This window comes from Diabrotica undecimpunctata, chromosome 10 (genome assembly GCF_040954645.1).
Source record: "Diabrotica undecimpunctata isolate CICGRU chromosome 10, icDiaUnde3, whole genome shotgun sequence".
NCBI classification, from domain to species: Eukaryota; Metazoa; Arthropoda; class Insecta; order Coleoptera; family Chrysomelidae; genus Diabrotica; species Diabrotica undecimpunctata.
This window is the reverse complement of record NC_092812.1, coordinates 56,406,786-56,433,388: the sequence shown is the minus strand read 5'-3', so window position 1 is coordinate 56,433,388 and position 26,603 is coordinate 56,406,786. Positions and strand designations below refer to the sequence as shown.

The 26,603-nt window shown below is 31.5% G+C and overlaps 1 protein-coding gene across 3 annotated transcripts in view; it reads left to right on the top strand.

The window, feature by feature from the left end:
* The window catches only part of siz (Brefeldin-resistant Arf-GEF family protein schizo), a 184,643-nt gene that overhangs the window by 29,676 nt on the left and 128,364 nt on the right, over positions 1-26,603 (top strand). Inside the window, exon 1 of one of the 3 annotated variants that reach the window (XM_072546247.1) lies at positions 4,677-5,101. The exons of the other annotated variants lie outside the window; for them this stretch is intronic. The gene's annotated coding sequence lies outside the window, so the exon portion shown is untranslated. Of the gene's footprint in view, positions 1-4,676; positions 5,102-26,603 lie in introns of those variants that run through there. 3 annotated transcript variants of the gene reach the window in all.

Below are 26,603 nucleotides of genomic sequence, written 5' to 3'. Positions count from 1 at the left end.
CAATAGATAGAGATGAAATTATCTTTAATTTATCTAGATTAGTCACTGATGGGAATAGTTTTCTCTTGTATTTTTGATTATTTTCTCGTGTTTTGGCTATTAAAATACTTACTATGAATTTGTCTACTCAATAAAGTTTGACCTAGCTTTGTTGTTGGGTGTTAATGCCATTTCTGGCTGTGAGCGAAAGTCAGAATTTTTAAATTTTGTTGGGTTGTTAGCCATACCGTAGTGAGGTGGTACCTTCATGCTACCGTCTATATTGTGGGAGCGGCTCTCGGACCAGCATTTTTGCGGTATCTAAGTGGCGTTGCTTCTAGGGTGTCGAATACTTATCAGGAAGTTCGTTTCCAGCTAAGTTGAGAAGTTTAGCTGGTAGGAATGGACCTTTTTTTGGCGAGCCTGTTGATGTGTCCTAGGAGATGGCATGGAGTTTTTAGCACTTCTTTTGGGCTGGTATTACAGCTTTATATTGTGCGTTGGACGTACTTTTTGCCGAGAGAACGTATGCTCTCTATTGTGGGGATGTTGGGGAGTTGGTGGATTAATGCCGACAGATAATCTGCATGTTTTTCCATGATTCTCTTCAATATTTTTCGTTCTGTTGCCATTATTGCATTAAATTTGCGGTGGTTAAGAGTTGCTTAGAGTACCGCCTTGTACTCAACTATTGGCCTTATAAAGTATGCAGGAGAGTTTTGCTTTAAGTGCTACCGAATTTACGAGACAGAGCTCCAAGGTGATTAGCTCTTCTTCTTACCTACTTTAGGGTGTTTTATGTCAGTGTCCCAGTTGTGAATCTTCTGAAATTAAATACCTAGATAGGACTATATCGAGAGGTTCCTGGATATCTGAAGAGGATGGCTTGTGTTTTTGAAGGATTGAGAGTAACTCTTCATTTATTGCACCATATTACTATTTTATCTAATTGACCTTGGGCCTTGTTGAATACAGATCGCATCCTCCACGCTCCATCAACGGTGCTTGAGGAAAGTAGTGCAGTGATTTGGTACTGTTTATGAGTAGAGGCAAGGCCCTGTTAAAAACTGTGCAAAGTATTGGAGCTAAAATTGAGCCCTGGAGTACTCCAGCTTGTGGAATGAATGGTGTGGAAAATTTATCTGCGATTTTAACATGGATGGTCCGATTGGAGAGGAAATGTAGTTGGTAGTCCAGCACAGCGGAGTTTTTCGATGAAGCCTGCATGCCAGACCTGATCAAATGCTTTCTGGACGTCTAGGAAGTTATTTACGGCTATTTTTCCTTTTTCATCTAAGAGCGTAGGCGCAAAATTTCGGGCCAGTGCTTTTTAAATGCATTCATTTTTTTCGAATCATGAGAAAACTAATAAGTATTTTTGAAAAATTTAAACGCAGAAGGAAAGAATACATTATTACCGAGGGCCGAAAGTCCCTGAAAACTTTTATGTTTATTTTAGTAAGTTACAGGGGTGAAAAAGGAGAGAAAATTAAGTGTGATTTTTTATTTTAAATATCTTATTCAAAAGAAATTTTTGTTTATTCTTAGGGACTTTCGGCCCCCGATAATAATGTATTCTTTCATTCTGCGTTGAAATTTTAAAAAAATATTTATTAGTTTTCTCAGGATTCGAAAAAAATAAATGCTTTAAAATTAAAAAGCATTGGCCCGAAATTTTGCGCCTACGCTCTTAACGTGAGATGAAGGTTGCTGCTTCAATCAATGCATTTTGTGTGGAGTGTCTGTGAAGGCTCTGAATCCAAATTGAAAGTTAGGGCTGATGTGGTTTCCTTCTAGGAGTTCTATTAGTCTTTTCTTAAGGATCCTTTCGTAGACTTTACCTAGAGTATTTAGAAGTGATATTGGTCTATAGGATTCAGTGTTGGTTAAGGGTTTCCCTAGTTTGGGACTCATGATTGTACTGGATACTTTCCAATTGGTTAGCAGCGGGACGATGCCCCCTGGGAGTTTTTTGAGGCTTCTCCTGTGTATGCCGTCTGGGCGAGGCGACGTGATTTCACCGAAGTTACACATTTGCCTGAAGATGTCCTTCTGCACAGGGGCCATCATCGGATGTTGATGGTCTCTAAAATGCTGTGGAGGATAAAAGAGGTCTTCCACTCTCCGTTCGGTATTTAGTTTAAACCACTTTTTGAAGTTTGTATTATCTGGGGAGATGAATGTAGGATGTAGATTTGTCTTGAGGATTTGAGATAATGACGTTGTTTATTTTGAGATGTGATTGTGACTTTGAATTTTGTTTAGTTTTATGTAACTAAACAAATTAATCCATAACTCATAATTAAAAAAAAAATCTTAATTGGTTTCAACTACATTCGTACGGCAATGGTTTATGGCCTGAACGGTAACTTTTACCCTATATTTGAAGATTTGCAAACAGATAAAGTATAATAAGTTGATTTTAAGGTTCCTGTGTCAAAAGGCACATTTTTAAAAACATTTTGTAACAATTTTGAGTTAATCGGTCTATCTCAACTTCTTGAAGTGTGCACTTTCATAATATTGTACATGTAGTCAACAAATTTTACATTTTGAATTTTTTTTGTAGGTAAGAAAGTTCTGCTAAAAAATTAATAAAGCTAAGATGGTAAGTTATTTCATTTATATATTTCTATGGTTGTATATTTTTTACATTAAAGTGCTAGTGATGCCAAAAACTGGCAGTCGGTTTTTTGTTTACAGTTCAATCATTTTCTCCGTATCAGATATTTAGGTGTATTAACAAAGAAATAGATAAATCAAACAATAGTTTTCCTCTTAGCGGTATTTTCGGTGTGTATTATTTTAATTCACTTCATCGCATCCTCATGATAACAATTGATATTGTATTTAAATTAATTCGTTCCTTTGGACGATTCGATATTGATGAGATTTGCTCTCTGATGTAGAAACATGTCCTTTTATTGGTTTATTTTATCATTTTTCCTTAAAGCAACAGTGTTTTTTTTTGTTACATTCGACATATATAATAAAATAATATAAATTAAAACATGTGTATAACATTAACAAAACTTTAGAACATGGATTGATAAATATGCAGTTTAATTTTACCGAGAAATATGAAATTCGATAATAAGATTACAGAAAAGAAATAAGTACGGCTTAAACAAGTAATCAAGCTGACTATAGGTGTTTATTGCTTGCTCAAGTGATCATGCCCCCCCCTAGCTATCTTTATATGGGAAACATGCCCGAAACCGAAGTTGGGACATGCAGACGACTAAAAACATTACAAATATATTTTAAATAAATTAATTATTATGAACTTTGTATAATTATAAAGAAAACTTAATTTTACTGTTTTTATTTATAATTATACAAAGTTTATAACAATTAATTTGTTTAAAATATATTTGTAATATTTTTGAATCAAAAAAAGTCATTCTAAAAATAATGGTAAGCATAATTTAAGAAAAACTAACACATATAGATTTAATTGCCAAAAAAAAATTGTAAATTTTATTGTTAACAGATATTATAACTCAATAGATAAATAATTCTGTTACGTATTTACAAAGTACAATTTTGCAAAATAAATATTTATTTTGAATTGTTGAAAACATTACTGGTTTAAATAAACAATTCATAAATTAACTAATTACATTGTTAGCCATGCGACGAGGTAATACTGTAAAATTGTCCCCATTCACACATGAAATTAAAGTTTTTTGTGCAGTTTCAGAAAAGTTATTAATAATTTTCAAAAAATCGACTTTTGGAGCATTTTTGCAATAGTTAAACAACAAATTAACAAAAACAACTTTACAAACTCTCTTTTTAAAGGATTGTCTATGGTTTTTCAGTAAAACTATGTCACTTTTCAATTAATTTACCGGTCTTATTTAGCATTTAAAATCAAATAGCGATTTTACATTGTTTATATATTGCTTATAATTAAAAAATTTATTGATTACATATTGTTATCACCAGATTTATTAAAAACATCATCAACGAGTGTCATCGGAAAATAGTTAGTTCTGGTCTATTATTCTCGTTAAGTTTTTCTTCTGAAAGAGTATTTAACATTTTTTATTTGGTTATTGACTTTTATTTTATTAAATTTATTACATAAAATGCATATATCATAAATAATATAATATGGTTTAATTATATTATTTATAATATGTACATAGAAGGCAATATTATTGTCTCTAATTTACGTATTTCTCTGTGTTGACTCACATCATTGATACAATTGTTTTCAACCACTTACGTAGCATTTTCAAGATATTGAATAAAAGTACTTATAAGTACATATCTTAATTTTAAAATTATTTTTTAATGTCCCGTCATATATTAGAACTGATTTTGATACAAATATATTTCTCTTCTGTAAACCTGTCCGTTTTTCGATTTAAGCAGGCAGGCAAATACGGTCCTGCATATCGGTACTTTATAAATTTTCACACACTGCAACTTTTACTGGATCATTTAACGTTTCTAAAGAATTAAACCACGAAAACGCACGCAAATATAGTTGAAAAAGAACATATTTATTTATTTACACCCCAATAAATAGAAGTAGGTGTTCCCTTTATGACTCTTAAGTTCCTATGGAAATCCGTAAGTCGCGAGTATGAAGTGTAGCAGCACCAGAGAGCGCTGTTGGAGTTGGAGATTCAAACATCGTCCTACGTCCGTATTCATAGAGTTCACTCTTGGAATTACGTATAATGTCCAGCTAACGACTCGACGTCGTCACCGTAGTCACTCACCTACGCCTGCACTCCTGCACACCACTTTCAGTTACCGTTTGGCGAGCTTCTCCACCAGTTCGCGCATATCTTTCGCTCTTTGGATTCTCTTCTGTTTATAAAAAAAGAAGTTTTGTGATGTAACTTAGTGACGTCAGTGGCTGTTTGCCTTCTCAGATATTTTACAGAACAGCTGATAGCAGTGCGGATACAGTGTTTTTAAAGCATTGGTTCTTCCGGTTAAACTAGCGTCTAGTCCTTCCTATTGAGTGACGTATGTGGACCAAAAGTGTTCAGTGCCTTGTAAAATTGTGTTTAGAAAGTGAATGATAAATTTCTGTAAATAATTCATGTGGAAATACGATTATTAGAAGAGAATATACCTAAATTACAACTTTTACCAAATGGTTAGCAGTGTTTACGTTTCTTTAAATCATAAAATTTAGTATGCTTTGGATTTAACTGGAAAAAAGTAGTCACAAAATATTGTAATAATTGTTTATATTTTTTCTACAAAAACATTTTAAATCTATAATTATTTATCTAAATCGAACTAATTAGGTTAAAAAATATTTAAATATTTACATGTTTAATGTAAACTATTAAAATATAATATTTTTCTTATCACAATTCAAATTGTTTAACAATCGTGTTTAGAATATTTTTTTCTTTATTGATCGTACATTTACGAAATTTTGAAACATTTATTTCAGTTTGTTAACTGAACCTTTCTATTAATTCACTATTATAAAATATATTAATTTGATTTTTCCAGTAATTTTCTTTAGTCTCAATTCTGGTTGCTGATAAAATTGCTTTGGACGTTGCTTTTTGCCTTATTTGCCAATTCTTTTAACTTTTTTGATTATATTACACATATTGTGTTACTTCTTACTCTAGTTCGTGTTATTTCACTTTTACATGTTTTTGACAACCTCGTTGACAATCTTCAGGCCAGTAAAAAAAAAAGCTGAAGAAATTTTTTTTTGTTGTAAAAAAAGCGGTGTCTGGGGGTTGTAAAAAGTATATGAGGTATAGCTGATAACAAATTCTTGAAGTCGTACATTTTGCATTTTTTGTAAACAATCATAAAAACTTTTTTAACTATAAAAATCTTAAAAAGTTCTCCGTTTATCCGTATTTTTGCAGTAATTTCTGACAATAAAAAGTTGTGACAATTAATGAGTTATTGAAGTGTGCCAAATTTCAGCAAAATCGTTATTAAATCAGTTATTTCAGTCAATATCAAACTCAGTAAAGTTATTACTTATTTAATTTGTTTATCCCTGAGAGCGAATATTCAAACAACTGTACTTGAGAAACAGTGACTCTAGGGATATTTTGCAGATTGCAATCGGTTCTTTAAGGATTCAATTTTAAGATAAACTAAAAAAATTCAACATCAAAATTGTTGACTTTTTAGCTTATAAACATATGACACTTCACGTTTTAAAATAATTTCCTATAAATACAATTATTGTTTTTAAACATCGTATTTAGTTTATTATAATAATTAAATTTACCATCAAATGATATTTATTTATATTTTATTATTAATTTAATATTTCCTTTGAATTTGACAGGTATGTCACAACAAGTAAACAATGTATGCTTAGTTAATACGTTAGCAGGTGGCGTTAGGAGCAAAGATAATAATTTATTTAATTATTTTAATATAATATAATTTGTTTAAAATATAAATAAATAATAAAATTGCTTTATTCAATTTTAAAAATATTCTTTAAATCTTCAAAATCAGAAAACACAGTATGAAGTTTCGCATTAGTCTACTGTACCAGCTTTTGTAATTATGTCAGTCAATTGTTTGTGTATTTTAATTTAGAAACTCGCAAATTACAAAACTTTTTAAGATCTGAAACGTTATAATAGGAAAAAAATGATTTTTTCAGTTTTTATGATTGTTAAAAATAAAACAAAGCAAAATCAGCTGTGCGTCTTTATGGATTTATCATAAGCTACCCCTCGTATATCTTTCAATGCTTTCAAATAGCTGTTTAAGAGTTTTACGTGAAATCGACGATTTTTTCACAGATAGACTGACCTATTTGTTTTTTTTTGGTTATATTTGTATCCATCAGACTGATTTTCTTCATTAGTATATTAAATGATTTTCAACATTTTAGCTGACACTTTTGATGTCAATGATTGTTCTAGACGCATAGAGACGTTTATTACTGTGCATTTCCACCTTGATTTTGTTTAGTTTCAAATAGTCTTTAACATGTAGAAACCGTGGAAAGTGATAGAGTAGTAACAATATTTTTACTAACACTCCTAATCTAATCTTAATCTAAGTTCATTTTTTTAGTACTATAGATTTAAATAAAAATTTTCCAGTTATTTTCCAAAAGTGATCAATGTAGCTGTTCAAATGCTTTTATATGCTGCTCTTAGACCTGTCCCCCGGTCTATAAAATGCTGTAATGCAAGTAATATAACATTTATATTTTTTAAATTAATATACAAATAATAAATCCTGTATGTAGATCGGAAATATCAATAAAAACTGAAAATTGTTTTTAAAAAACAATTGTTTTTGTTATTTGGAAACAAAATTTTTCTAATAAGGTAGCATATCCAGTGAAGAATCACAGAAGTCTTTTGGGTCCACAAAGGTTTCTCTCAAGCCTAGTTTCAGCTTGTTCGTTCTCTTGCACCCGCATACCCCGGTATCCATATTAAAGACACCCTAGTGTCTTGTTTGTAAATGAGATCCTTACAATTGTTTATCGGTTTTGATTTGGTACGTTTATCGATGCAGGCTACCAACGAAAAACTTCAACCTAGCACATTGTAGTGGGTTAAACAAGTCTGTAAATTTTTGTTGTCTCTTCAAAAGCCCCTGAACCGGTCCCGTGGACATTGCTTGATCCATGGTTTTGGAAGAGTCCATGTCTGATCCCAGACAAACCCGGGGAAACTGTTCAAGTATATAAATATGATTTTAAATTATAAATTATGTATTTTTGTTTTTTCTTGTTCGCTGATGAACCTATCAATGTTAGTAGTTTCGTTTTGTCAACTTTTTATTTTAATATCAGTAACGTGATCCTGACTTGCTACGCAATTTCTTTCTTTTAATAATAGAGCAGTTTTTTATTTTCCTCATTTTTCTATTTTTTTGATTTGCTTCCCGGAGATCTATCAAATTCTCTTTTTAATAGTGGGCAAATAAAGTGAATCTATTAATATGAATTTTATTTTCAAGAAATAAAAAACAAAACAATTTTACGATAAGATAAAAAGTTGCAATAAACTAATATAATAAAAATATTAACTATATTAAATTCTGTTAATGTATAATCAATAATAATATCTACAAGTACCTCTCTTATCACTTTGGTAACCGTAAATGGTGTATAGTTTTTCGCTCCTAAATTTTTTTTAGTAATCTCTTTCTTTGGTGATCAGTTCTTTTGCCTTCCCATTGGCTGTTTACTATTCGACAGGACCCAAGATATTCGCATCATCTATTGATAAACTATTCTCCAAAAAACTATTCGTAGTTACCTGAAGCCATTTTTGAAATTTTGCTAAAGCGTCTATATTTTTTTAATTAAAAAAAAATGCAAGTGTTCTACCATTTGTTTTCCACGGCAGTGAAAAGTTTTCAACGTTATCAGTTGGATAGAAAAGTCGTATTTGTTAATTGACCTATTATTCATTCTTCTTTTTACGGAATTTATACCGAAACAGTTCTTTACTAAATCTACAATAGATTTAGTAAAGATCTATTGTAGATTTAGATGTAGATCAATCTACAATCCACTATATAAGTGGACTCACATCTTTGGTGAGAATCTGTCGGTTGGAGAATTTAAACTTAAACTTTCAGTCATAAAATTATATTGATTGATTGTTGTTTTATTCCTGAGTGTCAGTGTTAGCTACCTTCCTACGATATTTTATTCTACATTTTATTTTTTAGATGTGAAGCAGAGAGATAATTAAAAACATCATTTTTGAGCACATTTATATAAAAGCATTTGTACATTATTCCATATTTAGTTCAACTAATTTAAAAGGTATCGATTTATTAACATTACATCTATTTTTCATCCCTGAACATGAATTGATACGGATGTAGGTACACTGATCTGGTCCAGATTATAATAAATACCTTTTTAAACTGACGTAAAAAAAACGGTTGAAATATTTAATACTTAAATGTAAGCTACTCAAATTTGTACGTAAAGTATATTACCTTATATACTGGGTGTCACAAAATTACATTTGATAATATTTTTAATTATTTTATTGGATAAAAGTAAATCCTATATTTAATTTCGTTATTATTATTTTTTTTTAAGAAAAAACAAACAAAATAATATAATTTATTTTCCGATTATCATAAAGGTACCAAAAAAATTTATTCTTCCTATTAAAGATAGCAACTGATTGAAAGTAATCTTAAAAAACACAGCTCTGTTCTCTTTACATATAAACTGATGGAAGAAAAATATAAAAGAGTGTGGAAATATGCAAAGTGTGTCTTATCTGCAGTACGCCACGAAAACATACTGACACTAAAGTAAAAATCCAAAGATTTCTACTACCAAAATTCAGATTCTTACCCAAATCTAGGATCTTTAGTAGAGCTTCCTGCTAAGGCGCTCTGATGAGTCCTAAAAAGGACGAAATGTATAAGCGAATTGTAGAAGCATCATACATGAAATCAAATCTTAACAGTCTTTTCAATATCTTTATTAACTCGTATTTTGAGTACTAGAAGCCAGTTCATGAAAGGTTCTTACTTAGATGGTTCAATATGACGTGGAATGCAATTCTAGATTCCCCATGTCGCTTGAAAATCGTAGAAAGAAAATCTGAATTTTCATTTGGAACAAGTAGTAGAAATCTTCGGATTTTTTTACTTTTTGCTTTATTTTTAGATGTCGCTGTATGCGTTTTTAGAAAGTTATTCCATTATTACTTACTTTGACGGAAAATATTTAATTTCACGTTTAGTGCTTCCTACTGAGGCGCTCTGACGAGTCGTAAAAAGGACGAAATACGCATAAGCGAATTGTAAGAGCACTATATGTGATATCAAATCGTAACTGTCTTTTCTATATTGCCACTGTAGCCAAATTTTGAGAATAGAAACTATTGCATACGTCGTATCGCGTCAGTAATTACCATTTGTAACAAAATGGAAAACCTATAGTTTTAGCATACTCCATAGTTCTTGTAGTGTAGCCTGTGCTATGTGGCACGTGGCATCTTAATTAAAAAACTGGCAACCATAGGATGAGGTTCTTGAGCTATAAAATCTCCGAAAGTTATCTCGAAACGGTGTGAAAACTTCAATAATACATTTGTATAATATACTTTTCTTCAATGAAATAAGAATATAGCACTTAAGGTCTTCAACACATGTCATTTTTTTACGAATTGGTAAACATGTTAGTACGTCTAAAAACGTCAATGTTTATATCAATTAACATTGTGTTAAGAGTTAAAATGTAGTCCCACCGTTTGAGTATTGTAAATTAATAGCCAGCTTATATTTTTAATACATCTACAAACAAAGAAAACGAAGAGAAATCTGTCCATGTTTTTAACTCTGAGAAAATAAAACTCTATTTCCTTTAATGGACCATGAGATGGTTTTTAAACTAATACTTCAACTCATAATTTGTAATCACCCTGATATGTGCGGAATACAATTATCTAATATGATTTGAATATAGCGTCAGTGCGACAAGAACTCAATAAACATGGTGTAGAATATATTAACAAAGTGGGATCACATCCAAACAGGCATATAAAAACACTATCAATCGATCACATTGACACAAGCCGATTTAAGACCCCCGAACTGTTTGAAGGATTTTTTGTAAGTATATTAAAATCCAGTTAGTCACTCGCAGTTGGTATAGATCCCTGCATGTCAGTAACTGTCAAAACAAATACTTATTGCCCTTTTTCATAAGTTAATATATTTTCGGAAAGTTTTAACGAATATTGGAAGAAATAATATTTATGTTCACTTTATCATCCAATTATCAAACAAACAAACAAAAATGAAGATACTATAAAGAAAAATAAACAGGGCGTTTTTTCGCCCCTACATTTCTTACGAAACTATCAGGATTTTTGTTCACGTACCCAACTGATACAAACAGACTACAAGTTAAAAAGGGGGCAACGGAAATCAAAAAATAGTAAGCAAAATCTAACAAATAACTTAAGAAGTATTAGTGTAAAGAAGAAAAAAAGAACACGACAAACAAGAGATTGTAATCCGTTGACTCAGATCAGACGAAATTGAACTGAATACGTACAAAAATAGTCAGTTGTTGACATACTGTCTTACTACTACTACTTAGTGTAGGGGATAGTCGTACAATTGAGAGCCAAACTATGTGAATCTGAAGCAGATTTCCAATATGATATTTCTTCAAAGCTTTACAAAACATCGTCGATTTCACGTAAAAATCTTACACAGTTTGTTTTTACAGAAGGTTCTTAAAGGTATATAAGGGATAGCTGATGACAAATCTTTGAAGACGTACAGCTGATTTTTTACAATCATAAAAAGTGAAACAAATAATTTTCTGCCTATAAAACGTTTTTTTACATCTAACATTTTTTAGAGAAAAATGGCTTAAATAAAATTTGTAGATCTTAAAAAGTCCTTTAATTTGCGAGTTTCTAAATGCATAAACAATTGACCGAGATAATTGCAAAAACCCCTATTTTTGCAATAATTTATAAATATTAATTACTTTATTTTTTGAACAATGGCATGTAATATAACTACTTGAAATTATGGCAATTAATGAGTTCTTGAAGCGTGGTTAAATCTCAGCTAGATCGACCAAATAGTCTGTAAGTTATTCAATTTGTTTATTCCAGAGAGCGATCATTTAAACAACTGTACTTGCCTAAACAGTGACTCTAGAGGTATTTAGCAGAACGTAATTGTTGCTTTGAGGCTTCAATGTTAAGATTAAACATTCTTTTAAAATTGTTATTTAAAAAACCGTTTAAAAACTTTTTAGCTTATAAGCGACTTTTTAGCTTATAAACGTTTATAATAACTATGATATATTTTATGTCATGCGCTTGTAAGTGGATTCGCTGAAAAGATCGTGAAAAAACACAATCTTAAAAAAAGAACTTTCTATGACCAATAGGAACTAAGATAGCATTATTTTCTTAAATTGATATTTCTATTGTTTGTTAACATTAAGAGCTGAAAATTGAACAGATTATAAGTGAAAATCTAGATTTTATGATCCAATTTATAGATGACATATACAGAGGAGGTGTAAAAAGTTATAACCCGTTGAAGTGATCGTACTCGTAAAATAAATACCACCACGTTAAAGTGGACGGAAGAACTTTCCGAGCTACGTTTTTTAAGAATGAATCCTCAATTTGAAGTGCGCTGATAAGAACTGGTCTACTTTCACCTCACGGAAAAATCTTAAAGCCCCTAAAACATAAATTAATTCATTTATGCATAAAAAAGTTGTTCAATTTTTATTATTTCGTAAGAAATATTTAAATTTTTATAATTAATGTATGTTATTTATACAAATATATACTATTAATTATAAGTTAATACTGCAAATGTGTTTATTTAAATTAAAATATGAAATCACTTATTTTTTAAGAAGTTTTTCTACTCTCTGAATAAATGGTTTTAAAATAAATTTTGATACATTGGATACAGGAGGAATTAATAATTATGATTATATATTTATGTAAATAGTATACAGTAATCAATAAAATTTAAATATTTCTTAAGAAATAATAGTAAAATTCAACTTTTTTATGGAAAAATTTAACTAATTGATTTTTCCGTGAAGAGAAAATAGAACATTTCTTATTGTTTTGTCGGGCTACTACAATTAAAAAAAAAAATCAAGCTTCTACGTGCCTTAGGAACCGAGATATTGCAAATTTTTTCAGCTCACTCCAATTTGAAGTTCCATTCTAAAAAAAAAACTGGAGCTCGGGACCGTATTTTAGGAGTACCATCTCTTTACCGCTTTATAACTTTTTACTCCTCGGTATATTATAAAAATGGATCATAAAATTTAGATCTTCGCTTATAATCTGGTCAATTTCAGCCCTTAATGTTAATAAACAATGGAAAAATGATTTTAAGAAAAAAATTACTATCGTGGTTCCCATTTGTCGTACAAGGTTCTCTTTTTTAAAGGATTGTGTTTTTTCATCATTTTTTCAAGGAGGCTACTTACACGCGCGTGACATAAAAAATATCAAAGTTAATATAAATGTTTATAAGCTAAAAAGTCGGGCCTTTTTCAAACGGTTTTTTTAATAAAAATTTTGATAAAATGTTGAAATTTTATTAATATATCTCAAAAAAGGAATCTAAAATAATCGATTGCGATCTGCTAAATACCTCATTTAGATTTAGAACACTTCAATAACTCATTAATCGCCATTATTTCAATCATCAATTGTTTATGTATTTTAATTTAGAAACACAAATCAAAGAACTTTTTAAGATCTACAACTTTTATTTGAACCATTTTTCTTTAAAATTGTTCTATAAAAAACGTTTTATAGACAAAAAATGATTTTTTCACTTTTTATGATTGTTTAAAAAAAACAAAGCAAAATCAGCTACACGTCTTTAAGGATTTGTCATCACCTATCCATTATATTACCTTTTAGAACCTTACCTTTATAACAACCTATATAAGATTTTTCAGGTTCTTTATTGGACTATATTGTTAGTGTATTAAATCAATTCTTACAAACATTGCCACAATTTTTCGTGTTTCTTTCCTTAAATAGTCCATTTTTAATATTATAAGTTAAAACCTATAAATTCTGACACTTATTTCATGTCGATTTGACGTAAATCATCTTATAAAAAAATACTTCCTAAGGAAACTACAGCTCGTTAAAGATGGCGTCATAACATCGCTTTAATTCAAATATTTTCAAAATGGTTGCTTGTCTTTTAAGTGAGAATTCTGTAATTTCTTTAGTGGGATGTATCCTTATATCCACGTCAAGGTTTTTTTAAATGCAGAAATAATATGACAAATTAAATATATTAATTTTTTATTGTTAATTATTGGTTATATTTTTTAGTTAATTCCACTTTTCAATAAATTACTCCTTACTTACTAAAGTTTTCCACTTGTACTCCCTTCGGTAAAATATTCTTGGAAATGTATCGATATCGAAGCGAAAGAGCAAGAAAGTTAATGCGAGGAGACTCATTGTTTCCCATGTAAGAAGATTTTACGGGAGTGACAGGTTATCAAAAGCAAAGTAGAAAATAGAATCGCAATACAATGCCTTTTTAAAAGCGCCTTTTCTTTTACTAAATATAAACGTCAACACACATATCCTGTTACATATTTCGTGTTATTATTTGTGTGACATCTAGTATAGTTTATATTTAATGAATAAAAATATGTTTGTTATCGTCTGACACGGATCAGTGTACAAAAAAGAAAAAAAGTTAATAAACCAAGAGTTCAGTTTATTTACGCCTTGCTGTGAGATCATGCGCCCACATGTTATTTTGTTAGCTGGCTGTTGCTGTTAATAAAATTTATGTAGAAATAGTAGGCGTCCAAATAAATACAATGACATTTATATGACTTAAACATTTGTCTAAACTTGGCGAAATTGTTATAACGTTATTTGACCGTAATGGGCTGATAGAGCCTTGACCAGTACAAAAACGCGTATGCAATGAATCAAATGAACCATAATACTTGGTTGTCGGTTACTTAAAAAAATCAAATACGCAATCGGACTTAAGACGGCCTTGGATGGAAGTTTGTTATGATTACTGGTTTTTCAATTTTATCAGACATATTTAAAAGACACTTAAAAACAACTTTTTATAATTAGCAATTAGAAAAAAAATGTAAATCAAAATATTTTTATGCTTTTATTTTTGAACAGAAATTTTTATTTGGTGTATTCGTTTTCTATTGGAGCACATCGAACCAAATAGGTTTCTACTATAATATGCCAAGAATATGATAACTTGTTTCATACGATGATGCTAGGAATTGGCACATCTTTGATCTGCTAGATTTTTGCATCATCTCTAAAGCATCTACCCATCTATCTATATTAGTTCAAGTTGTAGAGACAAAAATGAATGATTTTGAGCATTAATTAGTGAATTTTTGAAACCAGCACAGCGTTATGAAGGGCGATGCCTGGAGTATCCTTTAAGTGTTGGCAACTCCAAACTGTTTATAATTTTTTTATGGCACTTTTGAGGTGCAAAGAACGGTGTTTTTTGATTATTTTTATTGTATCAAATCAACATTTTAGGGTAAAATATGTACAATATTATGAAAGTTCATAAAAAAAGCTTTAATTTGGGCTATGCTACATTAAATTTGACCCACGGGCCGAGTCTTCCTTTGTCCTTCCTGCTCCAATTCTCGTAAATTTTGTTTGTAAATCTCGGCCTAGCTGAAACGTCATCGTCGCAATTTGGTTGACTATGCATTAACATCCTATATCTCGAAATAATTAACGTAGTCACCGCTCTCTAGGTTATTCGTTCTATCTAATATCAAGTATGCCTCAAGTCTAATATAACTCCAAGGTATTTTAATTTAATCACCGGATTTAGGTTTATACCAACCTAATAGAATACATAGGTATTAAAATAAATGGTGTTAGATTAAACAATCTGAGATTTGCCGACGACATCGTTCTGATCGCAGAAACACTTGAAGAGCTACAGACATTGGTGAATAAGATAGCAGACTGCAGCGAAGAATATGGACTATCTTTGAACATAAAGAAAACTAAATTTATGGTAATATCGAAATCAACACAAAATGTCCAAAATTTATATTTACACAATGAAATTATCGATCGAGTTAGCAAATACAAATATTTAGGCACTTTTATAAATGAAGACAACGATAGCTCAGCAGAAATCAAAATAAGAATAGAAAAAGCCAGATCCATATTCACTAAAATGAAGAGAGTGTTCTGCGGACGAGATTTGAGCCTTGAAATGAAACTTCGCCTGATGAGATGTTACGTACTTTCTGTGCTGTTCTACGGAATGGAGTCATGGACGTTGAAAAAGATTGATACCAAAAAATTAGAGGCATTTGAACTGTGGATGTATCGCAGAATCCTGAGAATATCATGGACCGAGAGAGTCACAAATGTCGAGGTCTTGAGAAGAATGAATAAAGATGGGAAGTCATATTTACGATCAAAAAACGAAAACTGCAATACTTGGGACACATTACAAGAGGCGAAAGATATGAACTGCTTCGAATAATTATGCAAGGGAAAATAGCAGGAAAAAGGTCCATAGGAAGAAGACGAAACTCCTGGCTAAAGAATCTACTTGAATGGTATAGCTGTAGCAGCAACGAATTGTTTCGGTCAGCAGTTTCGAAAATACGTATAGCCCTGATGATCGCCAACCTTCGGAACGAAGATGGCACTTGAAGAAGAAGAATAGAATACAACAGAGCCTGATACATACTATCTGTGTTATGTGCTAAGATGTCCAGGTCCTTCACATAGCCCAGGACATGATGCGTTTTGGTTGGAGCAGATGTTTTGGGCTCTATCATATAGTGATTCGATGATTCCTTTTTTGATGTTTATGTTTAGTGTTTTCTGCTTCAAGAATCTGACTTCTATCCACTTATTTTTTCGTCCTTGTGTTAGACTTACCTTTCAGTCTTATCATAATATGTCCTATGTTATCAACATAATAAATATTTAGTAATACAAAAAACTAATCAAAAAGTTATTATTACAATGCCATATGTTTTTATTATACGTAACAGCACTAGAGGCTTTAGAGGCCCTTGGCTTCGATAGTCTTCGACTAGATTCTTCCGCTCCTTCACTTGTTCTCTCCAGTCTCTTGTTCCCATTACTTCTATGTTGGTCCAGACGGAATCAAAACACTTCTTTCGTGGTTTCCCTCTTCTTTTCTTACCTTATTCTTCTGCTTGCAGAACTCTTAGGACGTTTCTTTCTTTTGGCATCCATAACACATGCCCCAACTATCTAACTCTCTGTGCCCTGATTTTTTGTGTTATTGTGGGTCGCTTGTACATCTCCATTAGCTCCTGGGTTTTTCTTCTGCGCCATTTCCTGTTTTATAGTACCAAAAACTTTTCAAGATTTTCCTCTCACAAATCTCTAACTTCTTTTTTCTTTCTGATATATTATCCAAGTTTCACATGCATACAACACCGTTGGTCTCACTATTGTTTCATAAGTTTGAATCTTGGATGACCTGGACACGTTTTTTGCCTTCAACAGTGTGTTTAATGATCCTACTGCTTTCCTACCTTTAACAACCGTTTATCTATTTCTCTCTCTTCACCTCCTCTATTGGTAACTGTTACTCCAAGGTACTCAAATTCTGTTACCTTTTGAAATTTATGCTCTCTCATTTGTCCTTAGAGTGATCCATTTATTTGCTTCTGCATTTTCCCCTCTTATTTCCATATACTTGTTTTTTTTTTCTTGATTTATCTTCTTCTTGATGTGCCTATCCGTTACGAATGTTGGCGATCATCATAGCAATCTTTATCTTATCTGCAGCAGCGCGGAAAAGCTGCACAGATGTTGTATTGAACCAGATTCTGAGGTTCTTTAACCAAGATGTTCTTCTTCTTCCTGGACCTCGTTTTCCAAATATTTTTCCTTGCAGGATGGCTTGAAGGAGAGCATATCTGGATTCATTTCGCATAATATGTCCGAAGAACTGTAACTTTCGAGATTTGATGGTGGTCAGTACCTCTCGGTTCTTATTCGTTCTTCTGAGAACCTCCTCATTTGTGACTCGGTCAGTCCACGGGATCTTAAGCATTCTCCGATATAGCCACATCTCAAATGCTTCCAGTTTTCTGCGCATATCTTCGTTCAAGATCCACGATTCAACACCATAAAAAGGGACAGAGAAGACGTAGCATCGCAGCATTCTTACTTTTGTATCAAGAGAGAGGTTGTGACTCTTGAAGAAGGCCCCCATCCGATTGAAGGTGGATTTAGCTTTTCCGATGCGTGCTCTAATCTCCTGGTTGTTGGTCCATTCTTCATTTATTATGGTGCTGAGGTAGTTGTAGTGCGTCACTCTTTCTACAGAGGATTGGTTGACGTAGAGTTGACCTTCTGTTATCCTTTTCTTGCTAATTATCGTAAGCTTTGTCTTCTTAACGTTTATATTGAATCCATATTGTTGACTGTAATACGTGATTTTGTTCATAAGAACTTGTATGTCTTCTAAGTTGTCCGCAAATACTATGGTGTCATCTGCATATCTGATGTTGTTTAGCCGGTAACCATTTAGTAGAATACCTTTTTCAGTTTCGTGCAAAGCTTCGATAAATATTCTTCCAGAGTACAGATTGAAGATTAGAGGAGACAAAATACAGCCTTGGCTCACTCCACGCATGATTTTCACCTAGTCAGTGTGTTCACCTTCAACTCTGAGATTTGCTGCCTGATTCCAGTAAAGATTTCTAATTATTTTCAGATCTTGTTTGTTAATTCTTGTTTCTTTTAGTATTTGCATCATCTTGGAGTGCTGTACTCGATCAAACGCTTTCTCGTAATCAACAGACATGCGTATACGTTGCAGTTAACGTCTCTGCATCTCTGGAATAAGACTTATACTGAGAATAAAGCCTCTCTAGTACCAACAGCATGTGTGAACCCGAACTGGTTGGGGGAAATTTGACTTTCACACAGCTTGTAGATTCTCTTATGAATTATCTTTAGGAACATCTTGATTTATAGTCAGGCCATATTTTCTAGTTTCTTCTTAAAATTGTGTAAACATTTTTCGAAATTCTATTCTTTCCTGTAGTTGCTTTCCTTCTCTTTTCAAGTTATGATTCTCTTGCCCCATTTCCATTACTTGATTATTGTTTTCGGCTTGTTCCTTCCTCACTTGCTTTTATTTCGTTCATCATTTCTTCATATTTCCCCATCAATTATAAATTACCTACATATATAATTGGGGTGTGTATAAAATTGTGGTAAAATAGGTAATAAGTTGATTTTGCATTTGTTCTGCCGCGCATTTGAGTCGATGTTTTAAATTTATTTGTTTTTAGAATAATTACAAAAATTGCTCATTACAATAATTTGTCAATAAAGTCGTAATATGGTGATGGAATATCATGGCATTTGGTGATTTCTGGTTAACTATTTTCTACACTTAATTAATTACTAATAAATTTACGGTAACGAATGTCGTGTTTTCTACAATAGTTAAAATGTCCCGTTATTTACGAAGACTTATCTAAAAACATGACAAAATGAATATCGCGTTTTGAATAATTTTTTGCTCTGAAAATTTCTAATTTGCTTTCACGTGTATTAGTAGTATTAATTGATTCTAGAGTGGAGTTGTTATATTGGTAATTAAAATTATGTATATTGGAAGTAATTTATAGACATGGATTTTTTGAAAATAATAAAATCTCTTCTTGGTAATTTACATACTTCGCTTCGCAAATTTTATTTGTAGTAAGAAGTGATCCGAACCGCATACTGCTCCCCTCCTGGCTGTCACATTCATTAAGTTTTTTACCGCCATTTGGTCTATTAACATATGGTCTATCTGATCTATATGGTTATTTGACCGTCTGGTGAGAGCCACATGGCCTTATGGATGTCCCGTTTAGGGAAAAGGGTTGAGGTTACGATCGTTCCCAATAGCAGCAAAGTCTTATAAGTAAGCTTCCATTTTCATTTGTTAAATTTCAGTAACATCTGAAAAATCAAAGTTTTTGAAGGTTCTAAAAGAGTAGCTGATGAACACGTACAGCTAATTTTGCTTTGTTTTTTGAAATAATCGTAAAACGTGACAAAACGTTTTTCATTTTTGCCTATAAAACCTTTCGATACATTTTAGGAAAAATGATTCAATTAAAAGTTGAAGATCTTAAAAAGTTCTTTATTTTTGAAAGTGTCTAAAAACATAAACAATTGACCGAGTTTGTGCAAAAAACAAAGCCTATGAACATTTATAAATTGACTGCAACAATAAGGGTTTTTTGCAATTATCTCGATCAATTGTTTATGAATTTTAATTTAGAAACTCGCAAATTATAGAACTTTTTAAGATCTACAACTTTTATTTGAACCATTTTTATCTAAAATGTAGAAGAATCGTTTTATAGTCAAAAAATGTTTTTTTCACTTTTTATGCTTGTACGTCAAAAAAAAAACAGCAATATCTGTTGTCTTCAAAGATTTGTCATAAGCTACTCCTCATATTACTTTTAGAACCTTCAAATATCTATATAAGATTTTTACGTGAAATCAATGATTTTTTCACAGAGACTGGCAAGTGGTCTAATATGCATTTTGTTGCATGATGTAACGTTTCGTATGTTTTTTTCTTCAGATTAAATATTCTGTGATCAATTTTATTTATTCTTTATTAAGTTTGCTATAGTAGTACTTCAGTATCTACATTTTTGACAATATCAACAATTTTGTTGTTAAATTTTTACTACACATTCCCTTTTTTTCCCGTTAATGTTGAATGATGCAACAGGAATGCGTTATAGTTTATTTTTATGAACGAGAGAGTAATTAGCATAATTTTAACTGGTAGCTCCGACCACTCCATGGGCGTGCTCAAGATTAATTGAAAAATTACTTTGAATAATTGTAAAAAATAAATGAATTATTTCAGTGTTATGTGTATGTAAACAAAAGTGACCTCTTTTATCACACACTATATTAGAACTGACTGGCCTACATTAAAAAGGGTTTTAATTCACATTTTTTTTAATTTTTAAAAATTACAAAAGAGAAAAAGAGTTTTTAAAACCGTCTAAGGTATGTTAAATAGATGAATAAAAATATTAATATAAAACTTACAGCTACTTGTTACAAATCCAAATCAGATTCAGAAGATGAACTTTCAGAACCAAGATTTATAATAACTGGCTCGATCATTTTATCAGTAATATTGTCCAGCTTCCACATTTTTTCCTCTTCTTTAATAGTGTGATTTACTGTCTTTTCCCAGTTTTCAGGTTTTACATTATTTACGGCCTCCAAAAACAACTGTTTAACATCATGAATTTTAAAAGTGGTATTTTTTCTTGAAACTTCACTCTTTATCTGTGCCCATACCAGTTCAATCGGGTTTAATTCACAATGATATGGTGGGGATCTAAGTACTGTCATTCCACGATTTTTGGCAATTTCATCAATTTCGTATTTGTTAAATTTTTCTTTATGAAGGGCACACAACGAATAAAGTTCCTTTCTTATAGATCCGGGATGGTACGTAATATTTTTTGAATTCAGCCAATTCTGCAAGTCTTTTTTTAACCACTTGGTTGTGGGCAGTCCTTCTATAAGTCTGGAGTGATAACTTGCATTATCCATTACTATTACACAGTTCTTAGGAAGAAGATCTATCATTTGTTCGAACCATTCTTGAAAGACATCAGCGTTCATGTCTTCATGGTAGTCACCGGTACGAGTTGATTCAAAAGTTAATAAACCACCTTCAACAAAACCGTCTGAACTGCCAATGTGTACTATTATCAGCCTGCGTCCCTTTCCTGATGGTGGGTTTAAACCAGTAGATAAGTTATTTACAAAAGCGTGCCTTTGACTTGTAACAGTTTCATCCTGCCAAAATTTATTTGGTGTATGACCCTCGTTGATCCATGTTTCATCAAGATAAAATATTTTTCTTTTTTGGTTTCTCATTTCCTTTATGGTTCTTAGAAAATGTCTTCTTTATATGACAATATCGTTCTTTCTAATAAAATAGACTTTCTGGGATTCTTTTTCCAGCGGAAGCCTATTTCTTTTAAAAGTTTCCATAACGTACTTCGACTCATTTCTGGGTAATCCTTATCATCTCGAACTGAGACAAGAACTTTATCCAATGTTGGAAATTCTTGTCTAAAGAAGAATTCATGCACTTTCCGTCGAAGTCCTTCTTTAAAATGATATTCTATTTGAAATTTTGGTTTCCCTGGAGCATTACGTGGCATTTGAAAACTCTGTAAATCGTAGATTTCCCAACACCAAGTGTACTGCTAACTAACTCAACGGTCTCATCAACACTTTCACATAAACGTTTGTCTGTAAATGATTTAAAACAATTAAATATTAATGTTTTTTCATTAACTGTTAGAGGACCAATTTTTCGGCGTTTACACGGCACTTCCAAATTTTCCATAACACTAGTATACACAATAAACTGCACCTTGCAACTGAAGTACCTACTTTTAGTGAACTGTTAAGAATTTTGAATACGCCACTTGGACCTTCCTATATACAAAATGGAAAAACCCACTATCACATTTTCTGTGGAATAAGTTTAGAAGGTAATTATCTAGTCAATTACTGTCGTAGATTCCTGGAATTAAAGAATTAAATGTTTGATTGTTGAAACCCTTACTTCGTGGAATGCACTCATTTCGGATAAAATAAAACGTTTTATTTTATCTAAAGAATTAAACTTTATTTTGCAAATAGATAAAATAAAACGTTTTATTTTATCTAAAGAATTAAACTTTATTTTGCAAATAGGTAGGTACTTATTAAACTTTTATTGGTTATATATAACCAATAAAATAAACATCTTACATTTCTTGCAAATTCATTAGTACCTGTTAACCTCCATCACTCCGACACTGGCAACCTTATTTAGGGATTAGTAACCCTCACAACTATTGTATTCTATTCTGCTCCTACCTTTATACCTGGTGGTCATACTCAATTTAAAATTGTTTTCCTATATACTTCTGTAAACTCGTTGACAAATATCTGTTTTTCATTGAGTCACCCGTATCAACAGTTTAGGGATTTGCATACATAATTTATTGTTTTATTACTCTCTCATACATAAAAATACACTATAGGGTAGTCGAATTCTTTACACGTTTATACAAAATTTACACATTTAATATTGTCATTTTTAAGTCTATTTGAAAATATTGACTTCTAAATACCATTAATGTATGTAAGGAAAAATGCGTTTGTCTAGACATGTTTGTGACAGGTGTAGTAGATTAGTTGTTAATCGACACCAGGCTACCTACCTATGAACTGAAACAATAGCATAACGCTATGATTCAATGTAAATTGAGTTCATTACACTTTTTTAGTTCTAGGAACAACTTCTCATATCAATTTATTTAACAGTAGATAAGTTTTTTTTGCTAAACATTCGTTTTAAACAAATATTTGAATACATTTTTTAAGTTTTTAACTTTATGATTATCTATTCATTTGCGATATTGATGAGTTATATTACCATTTTTACTATATCTTAAAATATTCTTAGTTTACAATATTGGAAATATGAAGAATACACAAATTTTGTTTGAACGGGAAGAAAAGATTTCGTAGACTGTTTAGAAAGGGCTTTTGAGTATACTCTACATCAATGTTTTAGTCAAATTTTCTAGACTTCTAAGAGACCTACGTTATTATCCGCTTCGGAGCTACATTTGTTACTTGATTAGGTTCTAAAAAAAAAACTGTTCTAGATATTTTTGTATATTTCCTTTGCATTTTCGCGGAGTGTGCTTGTTGCTCTGTCCATTTTGTCCATTTTACAGAGATGGTATTTGAGTGAGCAGAGTCCAGTCTCAGTTTTTGAAGTTGTAAGCGTATTTTTAGTATTTTTGATTAGCGAACAAAAGGTTGTAACGTCTTTTATAATTGTCGATGGCCTGGAATAGTGGTATCTGATCATCATCAGTGAGTGTTATTTACGCTATGCGTGCAGCCTGGAGGCAGTAGAAATGGACGCTTTTAGAAGATCAGTAGGAGTGTCACGCAGAGAGAGAATACGTAATGATGAGATAAGACAGCGAATGGGGGTTGACGGCTCTCTAACAACAGACATAGAAAGAAAACAGCTGATATGGTACGGACACGTCCAGAGGATGGATAACTCAAGACTCCCAAAAATAATTATGCAATGGATACCACCAAACCGCAGAAAGAGAGGAAGACCCAAGAAATCTTGGAGAGAGGGAGTAACGAAGGCGATAAGCGCAAGAGATCTTAGAGAGGGCCAATGGGATGATAGAGTGTCATGGAAATTAGGCATCGGACAACGTCGCAAGACGTTTTAAAACCGATTGATATATAGTGCAGCCTGATAATAAAGAGGTTTAAAAACCTTTGATTTATATATTAAATCTTAAATTACATTAAAAAGTATTGTATATTTAATTTTATGCCTCACGCGAAAAAAGGTGACACTAAACTTGCGCTGCCGCTACAGAAGATTAGCGTTCTTCCGAATTGTATGCTCATGATTTGTGTGATAATACCACTCAAGCAAAATGCTGAAAATGCAACTTTGCGCTTTTCTGATTCCTTAATCTCGGGAGATTAATTACTTAAAGACTTTTAATTACTTAAAGAAGAATAACGTTATAAATCGCTATTTTAGATATTGGTAATATTGTAGCAATTGATTAATTTAATATTATGTGAATACATCGTTTTACTAAGGTAAATAAATACCTTGTTGATTTTTGAAATCAAAAAGGTTATTTAGTACCTCTATGAATCACGTAGTAACAGCAGACAAAAATGGGTTATCGCATTAACAGTTAACTACATGTGGGTGCATTTTATCATTGTAAGTATATTTATGAATATTAAACGACGAATAACGGTAGTGGTCTCCATTTTTGGTAGCGTTGAATACATACGCAGGACAAATGTATAGTACAATTATATTAATAACACAGAGGATAGTTGCTTTATCAGTTGTATAGATTTATTTTTACAATTAAATATAGTTCCTAAAGTGGCATTTGGTTAAGTTGAATTTTTTTTAGATTAGAATAAATTTGAAAGCAAAAGAATATAAAATCATACCGCCAAAATTATACCTTTAAAAGTTGGTAATGAATAGATGTAGGTGTAAAGATACATATGTAAATCCATTGAATATGAAATTCAGTTAAAGGAAACATAAAACATGGAATACTCCACTTTTTGTAGAATATTGGGAGAAATTGAATGTGAATAACTTATGTGAATGGTCATCATCACTGGTGTTAAGTACTCATCTACTCCTTGAAGTTATGGGATATATATAGACTAGAGAAATAAGCAAAATAAAAGTATTTTTCGTGACACTCTTTAATACAGGTATCTAACAACTGCTTTTGATTAATTTGGTGATTACAATATGTAATAAACAAAATATGCAAAATATTAAACGTCATTTTTTACTTATAAACAATATATAAACAATGTAAGTTCGCTACTTGATTTTAAATACTAAAAGGTAAAGATCGGTAAATTATATGGAAAAGTGAGACAATTTTACTAAAAAAGTATAGAAAATCTTTTAATATGAGAGTTTGCAAAGTTATTTTTGTCAATTTGTTGCTTTATTACTTGGGCACATTTTATAATAGTTTTGTTAATACTGACTTAAAGCCCATGCTTTAGGGAATCTATTAATATTTTAAAATATAAAATATTTGAAATAATAAGTGAGTAAAATACTATTTTCTTCACCTTTGCTAAGTATCCCGAGGACATTACGGTGTTATACCTTGGGATACAGGGTGTTCTAACTTAGGACTAAAAAAAGAACTGAGAAAAATCAATTTAGCAAATTATAATATAACAGTATAACAGTAAAGTAATACATATATAAATACAAAACATTAGAGCTATAAAAACATTATTGGAAAAAAATTTTTCAAAAAAGCTTCAACCGCTCCGAGGTTCATGTGGTTAAGGATTTCTCCCTCGTGTATTTTATATAGAGTTTAATTTCTTAAGAGAATCTTAATTCTCCCGGTTTTAATAAGATATTGAATTTTATACAAAATGTCTATTTTGACGACTTTTGCTACATAATAAACAATTTTCTTCTTGTTATCAATTTCTTAACTAAAACATAATTGTCTTGTTTTATTTCTTCACATTCAATCTCTCCTGTAAGAATATATAAATTTCTTCCTCCAAAACTTCTTGTATTAATTGTTGCATGGATATATCATAATCTTCTTCGTCAGACAAAAGTCACTTCTTCATCCTCAGAACTAGAGGTTTCTATAATTTTGTCTTTATTTTTCTTTTTGTTCTTCCTATCAGGAAACAGTTGTTTAGGAGGGACAGAACTTCTTTTATTTTTATTTTTGTTATCTTCAATCTCCTTTTTTTTCAGAGTGTGTCAGTATTCTGCATCTTCCAGGTTGTCTTCCTCTTGTGATCTTCTTTCTCGCCCGAGCTTTTGGAACGGATTCGGGTGTCACGATTTTAGATATTTGTTTTGATGTTGATTGGATCTGTAGGTCACAGGTAGACGATGATGAAGGCTGGGCTAAAGGCTCACGAGTTTCAAAATGACTAGTAGAATCCAACATAACTTCATTTCTTGGTTTTTGAGTCTTTTCAATGTTTCAAGATCCAGCATTTGTAATCTCCTGAACCAGTTCACGATCAGTTACATAGGATGAAAGAAACTCGTTGTTAGTAAAAATGTTTCTTTCAAATGGAAATATTTATGTCACCTGAAAACCTTTCTCAATATTTTCTTTTGTAAATGCTTTTTTGTAAGCACTGGATAGGTTTTCCAGGATTAGATAACATCCAACCACTCATGGCACTGCTGTGGATTTTATACGGGCCGAGAATAGTTCGTTCTACTGGCTGAAGCTTGTGGGAGGTATGAGGTGAGAAGGTTAACATCAACCACGTTTTTCTTAGCTAAATCTAAAGCTTCAATCGAGATATCAGATTCATGGTTGTCAAAAATAAGCAAGACAGGTTTGTCTCGAGTAGGTTACACATGTCTGATGAAGTGCTTTAAAAAATCAACAAATAACACTTCATTGGACCACCAACTTGGATTTGCACCACCAATTGCACCACTTGGTTTCCCAATGAGCATATGATGTT